The sequence below is a fragment of the Cervus canadensis genome, chromosome 31 (genome assembly GCF_019320065.1).
Source record: "Cervus canadensis isolate Bull #8, Minnesota chromosome 31, ASM1932006v1, whole genome shotgun sequence".
NCBI classification, from domain to species: domain Eukaryota; kingdom Metazoa; phylum Chordata; class Mammalia; order Artiodactyla; family Cervidae; genus Cervus; species Cervus canadensis.
In genome coordinates, this window is record NC_057416.1 from 15523325 (window position 1) to 15531964 (window position 8640).

Here is an 8640-nt window from a genome sequence, read left to right on the forward strand (position 1 = left end):
TTCTGTGTGTTTGATACCGTAGGCAGGGTGAACCAGATCAATGTCAGCCCAGAAAAATTGGAACTGCCTGAGCATATCTGGAAACAGATACTCCACAGATGGAGAGAGAAGTGGGAGGTTAACTCAGAACACTTGATTTTAATTAAACAGCCTTCTGCAGGGGGGAACAAGATGGCGGAGGAGGAGGCGGACGTGGAGTTCGTCCCGCTCTGCGGACACACCAGGACATCTTCAGGGGCAGAGGGTCTTGCAGAGCCCCAGCTGACAGCTGGCAGGACTCTCTGACCCCCTGAAAAGAAATACTTGGATCTACGCAAAACTCGAGGTCCGGCCTGAGCCTCTGGGGTGGGAGTGCTGAGTCCAGGACACTAGACCGCCAGAGAGCTCCAGACTTCAGGGAATATTAACCAGCAAGAACTCCCACCAAGGTCTCCAGCTGTATCCGAGCCTTGGCACCAGCCAACGGCCTGCAGCACCCAGCGCAGGATGCCTCACCCCAACAACAAGCAAGAACACAAACCCAGTCATCAGCAGACAGGCTTCTCGTGGACACCCCAAAACAAACCACCGCACAGGGCCCTGCCCGTCAGAGGGGAGAAACTCCTCTCCCCTCACCAGGACGCAGGCGCAGGTCCCTCCCAACATGAAGTCTGCACAAGCCACTGGATCACCCTCACCCAACCGGGGAGCAGAGGCCAAAAACAAGAGGAACTTCGCCATAGGGAACGGAGACCTCCAACACAGTAAGTTAATTAAACAGCTTTCCGTTTTGTGAACCTGGAAAAGGAAAGGCAAGCAGAGCTGATAAAGTTCCTATGACATTGACTATCTTTATAACGCCCAGAGAGGAAGTCTCTGAGCCCTAACCCCAGGACCCATCTCAGTTTCCCTTCCTAAGGGGGATAATGTTCACACAGCTGGGGCTAAGTATGAAGTGTTTGAGAAGCACAAAGTCATAGAAGGTGGCTCTAATCACCTTGGCGTGTATCTGAAGAGAGGGTGGATGTAGCTGTGATATTTGCTATTTAGGGATGTTTGACAGAACACCTTTGGGGGAGGGAACATGAGTTCATGGTTAGTAGAACAGATGGACAGAAGGGCAACCCAGCCCTGCTTCCACAGTGGGCTCCGGCACTCTTGGGTCACATTTAGGAAGCAGCCATCCAGAAGCATCAAGGGGCCAGATGCAGGAAACTTGCCAGGGTCCAGGTGTACACAAAGTTGGGGGTGAACTAGTTTGCTGCTTAGAACTAAAGCTGACTCCGGTTCTCTTTCTGCTGCAGGATTTATAAGACCGTAGAGGAGGATGGACAAGTGAAAGGAATCCATAGTTGCTACTCTCATCTTCATTTTGCCCCTGATGTTATTAATGCCAAGCTTTTCCTCCCTCATCTCCTACATACTTTTCTTATTTACAATTAATTATCCAGAAAACATAGTAGCAGCCATTACTGATATTCTAATACTGAGCGTACATTGCCTAGGTCAGTTGTCCTCAGCTAGGGGAGATGTCCTTGCAGGGGAATGTCTGGCAGTATCTGGAGCGGTTCTGGGTTGTTACAACTAGGGAGGAGATGCCAGTGGTATGTAGCAAGTAGGGGCAAGTGATGCAGCTAAAATACCCGACAGGGCACTGGGTCCCAAATGTCAATAGCACTAAGGTTGAGAATCCCTGGTGTGTTAAAATCAGCTTTTTTGCAGAGAAAATCTTGGAAAGGGTGAGTGGGGTTGGATGAAGTTGTGTTGGCAGACCTAATTTCATAAGGCTGATTTTTGGCTTTCCTTCATTGACCATTATGTATTAACAGGCAGTTTTCCGTTTTTAAATTTGATTTATTTTCGGCTGTGCCGGATCTTCATCTCTGCACACAGGCTTTCTCTAACTGTCGCACGTGGGGGCTGTTCTCCAGTTGCAGTGCTCGGGCTTCTCATCGCTGTGGCTTCTCTCGTGGAACATGGGCTCTGGGATGCTGGGGCTCAGTAATCACGGCACGTGGGCTCAGTAGTTGAAGCCCCTGGGTTCTAGAGCGCAGGCTCGGTAGTTGGGATGCATGGGCTTGGTTGTCCCATGGCATGATGGATCTTCTGGATCAGGGATCAAACCCATGTCTCCTGCTTGACAGGCGGATTCTTTACCACTGAACCACCAGGGAAGTTGCAGGCCGTTTTTATGATGCCTTTGACATGAAGTTTCTCTGTATAACTCGGATCATCACTCTTGTTTTTGAGAAATGCTGCTGTTCCGCCACCCAGTCGTGTCTGACTCTTTGCGACCTCATGGACTGAAGCCCTCCAGGTCTCTCTGTCCCTCACCATCTCCCCAGATTTGCCCAAGTTCATGTCCACAATGCAGGGGACTTGAGGAGTGTTGTAGGTCAGAAAGATTTGAATTTCATCTTTGCTCAGTTCATTGCTGACTTTGAGGTAGAAGGGAGATTTCCTACTAAGTCCTCTAATCTATATTTCCTTATTTTGAGTAAATGGGAAGGTTCTCCTTGTCTACTGGTCTTTTTTTTTTGCTCCTGAGGAAATTGTTTACTCGAGAATTAACAACATATTTTGGATGGTCATTGCTTGAATATTCTCCCTTAATTTATTTAAATTCAATAACTTCTATTTATAGCTCCATTATTAATAGCATTTGTTCAGGAGGGTGAATCAAGCAAAAGAGTGTACTTGAAACCTGCAGAAATGTCTTACACCTGGCTGTGTGTACACTTTCTTCATGATCTTTCAATCATGGCTGCTTCTAAGGCAGATAGTATGGTGGTTCATTTTGCTGGGCTGAGCTTGGTATATGGCAGAGACTTGGAGATTTAGTGCAGATGCCCAGCGATCATTTGCCTTTGAATATAAAGCATTGTTAGAAGATTCTTAAATCTTTTTCCATTCTTGAACATACGAATATTTGGGGATAAAGGTAAAATAATCAACTAAGTAACTAAAAATATTTAAGTCTTCTGCATCGTGGACTTGGGCAAACTTCAGGAAATGGTGAGGGACAGAGAGGCCTGGAGTGCTTCTGTCCATGGGGTTCAAAGAGTTGAACACAACTGGGCCACTGAACAACAACAGTGACATTTCTGAAACTTGGTACTTTCTACACATGGTAAATTTGGTACTATCTACACATTCAAATGGCCATTATTACACAGTAACTGAGCAGTATTCTTTCCACTTCTAATTTTTTTGTAAAACAATTTTACTCAATTTGTCACATGTATCTTTAAACAGGTGGGTCTTCGTCATCACCAGAGCAACTTGTTAGGCTCACTTGGATCTCATTTTCCCTGTCATATTCCATATATTTTTGAGAAGTGCTCCTTTTGAATTGGGCTTCTCAGGTGGCTCAGTGGTAGAGAACCCACCTGCAATGCAGGAGACGTGGGTTTGATCCCTGGGTTGGGAAGATCTCCTGGAGAAGGAAATAGAAACTCTTTCCAGTTTTCTTTCTTGGGAAATCCCATGGACAGAGGAGTCTGGTCGCCTATAGTCCACAGGGTGCAAAGAGTTGGATAGGACAACTTTTGAATTATATATGACGTTGCCATTAGAAATTTTATTCTACACAGTAGGTGCTTGTTAATATAACATTGAGTTATTCTTTTCATTAATCTTTTAAAATGCATATTTACAGTGTTCACCTGGAACTGGTCATGTAAATGTAAGAATAATGATTATGTATGTTCAGAGTATTTTATAGGTTCTGAAGTTGGCTTTTGTAAGCATCCCAAACTAGCAGTGATAGAGGTCATTACAGTAGAACTTTTTTGTCATAAACTATATTTTTGTTCATAATAAAGTAATTGAAATGGCATCCTCTAAGGTGACTGATTTTTTAAGATGATCCCCTCTTTTTAAGGTATAATTTATTGAAGGGGAAAAAAACTCTGACCTAAATATCTGACCATACAAAGCATATAACTGTGAATTTTTCTGATTTGGATCATTCAGTGTTATTATGAGACTTACACTTGGCTTTGCTTACCTGATAGCTCAGTTGGTAAAGAATCCATCTGCAATGCAGGTGACCCTCGTTCGATTCCTGGGTTGGGAAGATCCACTGGAGAAGGAATAGGCTACCCACTCCAATATTCTCGCCTAGAGAATTCCATGGACTGTATAGTCTATGGGGTCACAAAGAGTCAGACACGACTGAGCGACTTTCACTTATACTTGATAATACAGAGAAGAATCTAGTATGATATCTGGAAACTGGTTTAAGAAAAAATGCAATCTAAATTCAGTTAAATTTTGCTTAAATAATTCATTGAAAAGCTACTCCCTATAGGTTTTTCCTAGCCCCTGTTCCAAACCCAAAGCTGTAGAAAAGTCTCTTATTGCTTAAGGGGAGACTCTAAATAATGCCCATGTGGGGGAAACTACACAGCCCAGGTGCTCCCTTTGTATGACTTCATCCTGAAACTACCACATGCTTACCCTCAGAGAGGCAGCAATATGTTTCTGAAATAATATGTAAATAAAAAAACTTTAAGGAAAGAAAATGAATAAAACATCAAACCAAAGTACATGGTTTCCAGGTGTACATCCAAGACAGCTTTTTGACAGATGTAAATATTTCCTGAGTAATTACCCTTATCTTCTGATGTGTAGCCTTAATGTCATTTAAACAACATAAATGCAAGTTAGGTAGTTAAAAACAGAATTCCACCTGGATTTCATCCTCAGTTCCAACATTTACTACCTGGGGACCAGTCACCACTTCTTTTCAACTTTCTTTAAGGATGCTTTTCAAGGTGACTACCAAAAACAGAGGAGATAATAAACTTGGAAATGCCTGGCACATAAAATAACAGTTGAAAAGTGAAAAAGCAAAAGTGTTAGTCACTCAGTAATGTCTGACTCTCTGTGACCTCATGGACTGTGGCCTGCCAGGCTCCTCTGTCCATGGGATTTTCCAGACAAGAACACTGTAGTGGGTTGCCATTCCCTTCTCCGGGGGATTTTCCCAACCTGGAGATTGAACCCGGGCCTCCTGCGTTTTAGGCAGATTCTTTACTGTCTGAGCCACTAGGAAAGTCCAAAAAACAGTTGAAACTGATTAATTAAAGTATAAAACTTTGCTGATAATTTAGTGATTATTAGTTGTGTCTTTCATCCCCAATAATTCATTTCTACCATTTTGATTGTAAGAGTATAGGATTATTTTGAGGAACTGTAACAATATTCTATATTTATATTTTGAGAAAAATGATAAATAATTTTGCTTTCAAAATCTGAAGTAATGGAAGCTAGGAATGGATAAGCCATTTTAGGCTTTTCTTTTTTTCCCCCCAAGTGAGGTGTTTCCCTGGTCCAGTTTTCAATAGAAATGGGTTATAGAATTTTCCTGCCAAGCGTTCCTGGAAAGTTTTCACATGAAGGAATCACTTGTTCTTTGTTTATTTGGTCCTATGGCCATGTCTGAATGAGGTCCAGGAGACTGGCTCCTTTGCGTAAACTCAACCTGGAAGCGCTGCACAAGCAACAGGGAGGGTGATAGCAACCGCAGTGAGCGCTAGTGATCACCAGGGGTGTTAGGGCCATTCTCCGGGAGGTGAGCAGCTGTCCAGACCTGAAGAGAACCAGATGCTGCTAACTAGGGGCTGCTGTGAGAGGGAGCTTTCTAACTGTCCTCATCTCTTCAGCCAGTATCGCCCTGGCTGAATCACTGTTTTCTCCATTGTGCTGTAATGCGGGGACACCGCAGCCCCAAGCCAGCATCAGTGGATGAGCCAGATGACAATGAAAGGGTGGGGCGGGAGCCCTGATCATTACCATCTCAAGTGGGGAGGCTATTGGACTCTAGGAATAGCAGTGTCTCAGCAAAAGAAATGGGAGTTCAGTGAAAGGCAAGATTGAGGCTTGGAGTCGATGATGTGCTCTTGTGTGACCCCATGGACAGTAGCCCACCAGGCTCCTCTGTCCATGGGACTTCCCAGGCAAGTATACATGAGCAATTCCCATTTCCTTCTCCAGGGGATCTTCCTGACCCAGGTATTGAACAAGAGTCTTCTGCTTTGGCAGGTGGATTTTCTACCACTGAGCCACCAGGGAAGCCCTGGAGTAGATACAGAGGCTTCCAAATTTGCATAATAGAGGCTCTTCTCTCTAAGTCATTTCCATAACCTCCCAAAGGTACCAGGAGAGGCATATGTGCTAGGTCTAAGTTTTACTCTCTGCTCCGATTAAGTGCTCCCAGATAAGGTAATCAGTAGTCCTAGCAGGATTTAAGTTCATAGGAAGAAGAAAGAAAAAAGTTTTTTTTTTAAAATAAAGGTAATTGAGGAGGTGTACTAATTCTTTCTTTGAGATGTATTACCTCTGAAAAGAAAAATAGGTACTGAAGACCCTTGTCAGAGCAAGCTGAATTAATGGCCCAGATAAAGCAAGAATTTAAAATAAGTGGCTATCTTCAGCCAGAAGGGCAAAATATTACAAATATGGATCAGCGAAATCAGTGAAGAAGAAGAATCAAATAAAGATAGGAATAAAATACATAACAGAAAAATTGATGTAGCCAAAGAATGAATCAGTGAGATCAAGGACCTAGCTACAGAATTTTCCTAGAAGTTGCAATAAAGGAATAGAGAGATGGAAGATATCCAAGAATAACTAAAATGTAGAAAGAAGATAGAAAGGTCAGCTTTGATCTATTAGATAAACTGAATGGATCCCAGCATTTTTGTTGTTGAAATAATGGCTAAGAATTAAAGATAGAAGAATCAGATCAAAAGGGCCCATCGATAAGGAAAATCCCAAATCTTGACACGAGGTGTTTCATTTAAAACATCAAAGACAAAATCCTAAAAGTGTCTAGAAAAAACATCTTTCTATAAATTAATTAACATCAAAAATCTCAATGGCAGCTGTAGAATGTTAAAGTAATATTTTTAAAATACTGAAGGAAAATAATCTCATTTAAAATTGCATATACAAGTAAATTATTAAACATGAGATTGATTAAAAGCATTGAGATATATGTACAAGTCATATAAAACATAACATCTATAGAAAACATTCTACAGAAGGTCCTATGCAGAGAAAACACATGGTTTTAGAAGAAATAATGGCAAAAAGTGTGTATAATTATTTGTATATATCTATAACAGAGCTATCCAGTAGACCTTTATTTTTGATGGAAATGTTCTATTTTTGCTGTCCAATCTGATAGTCCTTAGCCATATATGGCTATTATTATGTAAAGTGTGGCTAATGTGGCAAAAAAACCTGAGCTTTAAATTTTATTTAATTTTAAGGAATTTATATTTGAATCATCATCTGTGGTTTGTGGGTTACTACATTGTATGGTATAGCTTTATAATAATCTAAGTAAAAGTTGTAGATCATACTAATATATGGTGAGAAGTAAGGAACAAGGAGAGATCAGGAGATTTTGAGGAAAACTGAGGTCCTTTTGTTCAAGGGGAAAAGATAGATATTAATAGGCTCTAAGAAAATAAATTATAAAGTTTAATACATTAGCAACCAAAAAATAGAAGTTGAATTTTAATTTTCAGACCAGATGGAAAAAATTGGCCTAGTCAATGAAAGGCAGAAGGTGAGGAAAAAATTAAATAAGAATAAAGGATAATTACATGAAAAAATGAAATAGAAGTAAGTCATGACAGTAATTAAAGTAAATGTAAAGAAATTAAACATGCACATCAAATCAGTGAGACACTCAGTGGAAATAAGATGCCACAATACATTGTCTACAGGATAAATTTAAGATGAAAAGAAACAGAAAAATTGAAAAAGTTAAAAAATGGGAAACTGATCAATTTCAGTAACAGACAAAATGCAATTTAAGATGTTAAATAGTATAAGTAAAAGATATAAATGTTATTTATATTAGGAAAATAAAGATTAAAATGTAAAGGGTGGAAAAATACTTGTATTATGAATGAATACTTGCATGAATACTTGTATTATGAAAAAAGATGTTATGAGTGTAAAGTAGGTAGATCAACAACTGTAATTAGTATTGTTAACAGATGTCTGAGAAAAAAAACTGATCAAGAAGACAAAAATGAAAAACGGGAGAATTTAGAATATTTGAGGGAAAAAAGCCTTAGGATTAGTAAACTAAATTGGTAGATGTAAATAGAATTTTATACTCTGAAACATAGGATACACATTCTTTTTGCATGTACATGAGTATTTATAAATGAAGACTCAAATTTTATAAAGGCAAAATCATAAAATTAGAGATCAATAACAAAAAGATAGTTTTAAAAGACCTGCAGATAACCTTATATAGAGATCAAAGTATTACGAGTTTCTCATAAACAAAAGTATTATGAGTTTATCATGAACGACAGAATGGCTAAAAATTTGAAAACTGAGATTAAATTAATGAACTTCTGGAGCTATATATAATACAAAATTGTTACAGAATTAGATAAAAAACTTGGATATAATATTTATCAGGAAGAAATTAAAATATAATCAAATACCTATTTGCCCCAAACAGCTCCAATACCAACTTGTTTTAAATATGCATTCTACTTAACTCAAGGAACAGGTAATTTCTATCTTACACAACAAAAAGCTTTCAAACTCAATTACCTCTAATAGCATTTAAAGCATACATAATAATTGAATATATTTTTTCCCAAAGAAAATGATATTTCAATA